The following is a 1,803-nucleotide window of genomic DNA, read 5'->3' as shown; positions in this document are numbered from 1 at the left end:
GAGGGCAAGTGAACGAGGGCAAGTTGAACGACTAATGAAACGCAGCCACTCTCTACCTCCTGAGACACAGCCACCCAATCAACTTCCAGCTGTCAGAAATCGTAAGTTCATGCTGATGAACGTTAGAGAAAAGAAACGGCACTGACCTGAAATAAATATCAACTTATCAATACGATAATCAATAACAGATCAACAGCTGATCTGATTAATATTTCTGCTCACTGACTAACAGCACATTATATTTACACTCTGTTAAATCCACTTCCTACATTCACAGTAACAGACAGCTGATGAAAGGTCAGAGGTCACAGAGACAGCCTGTTGTTATTTTACATTATTAATCAGTCCCTGACTATATCCTGTTCTTCAGCCGCTACCGGCTACTAACTGAGATAATTCTATCTAACCATGTCCAGTCTGTAAATTAGGATGTTGGTTTACATGAGTCCTCCAGAGTCCTCCAGAGTCCTCCAATCAATTAAAAGAAAATACCGCAACGTAATCTGAGCACAGCTAACTGTTGGCTCCTCTTCACAAACACAACAAGCTCTGTTTTTCTGATTCTTCCATCAGGCTGTCTGTGCCCAGGACCGGCTCTCAGACCCCCTGAGCCTGATCCACATCCTGTGTCCAGCCTCCAGGGAGCTCCAGCGGCCCAGCGGGGCTCTGTCTCACATCCTTAACCCCTGGTACTCAGCTGGAGAACCAAAGAGAGGGAGGGACACTGTGGAGTTACTCTGAACTCTCAGTTCATCAGTGAGGTGGATTTGCAGACAGCCTCTGCATTGATCCGTGTTAAGTAGTTTATTAGAGACTATTCTGAACTGCTGTGGGTCACATCTGTCACCCGCGTCCAGGTGCACCCCCAACAGGGACTTATAGTGTCTTCCAGGACTAACACGGATGGTTGTGATGTTTTATCATTATTGCTGCTGCTCTACAGCGGACTGTATGTTCAGTATATTTCAGATTGATTTGATTGAACAGTAACTGTAAACAGTAAACACAATAACTGCAGGAAATTTGTAGAAAACCAGAGATTGGATTATTGATCATCAGAGATGAGTGATAATTATAATAATATGTTCAGATTGTACGTACACTTCCTCCTCACTGATACAGACGTACTGTGAGTACTTTAAAAGTTATCTTACGTCTCTTAAAATCAAGAAGGCCTTGTGGCCCCCCCCCCAGGAAGCTTTGGCGACCCCTAGAAGCTGCAGGTGACTCACCTGTCCAGCGGGTGGAGCTGCTCTGCAGTGTGGAGGAGGTGCTCAGGTGGTAGGAGAACCTCATGGTGCTGAACTGACTGGAGAAGGAGGGAGGAGGAGGGGGAGGGGGAGGAGGAGGGAGGCTTAACCCGAGCAGGGCACTGCGAGATTGGTTCAGATGCATCCCGACTCCTGCACAGGTACGTCAGCGCACACCTGGATGCAGGTTTCACTTCATCTTTTCTAAGTGAGACACTTATTTTGAAGGTTGCTCACTTCCTGTTTGTACAGAGTTCATCAGCAGGTCAAACTTTACAGAAACCTCTCAGCATCATTCTTCTTCTGCAGTTTAAAGAACCTCTCTCTTCCAGCTTCTCCTCTCTCAGCAACCGTCTCCTCTCCATCTCCTCCTCCTCCTGCGTCTCCTCACGCAACCCGGCCCTCCATCGCACCATCAATCGGCACAACTCGTGATCCTTCAGAAATAAAGACCTCAGATCAGCCGCTCACTGCTCCGAGGTCGGATCACAGAGAGAATGTGCAGACTCAGCTCCAGTTCAGAACTCCCTTTACTTTTCCTTCAACTTTACAG

Source organism: Morone saxatilis, unplaced genomic scaffold (genome assembly GCF_004916995.1).
Source record: "Morone saxatilis isolate NCDOM2014 unplaced genomic scaffold, NCSU_SB_2.0 Contig15, whole genome shotgun sequence".
Lineage (NCBI taxonomy): Eukaryota > Metazoa > Chordata > Actinopteri > Moronidae > Morone > Morone saxatilis.
This window is presented reverse-complemented; position numbering follows the sequence as displayed.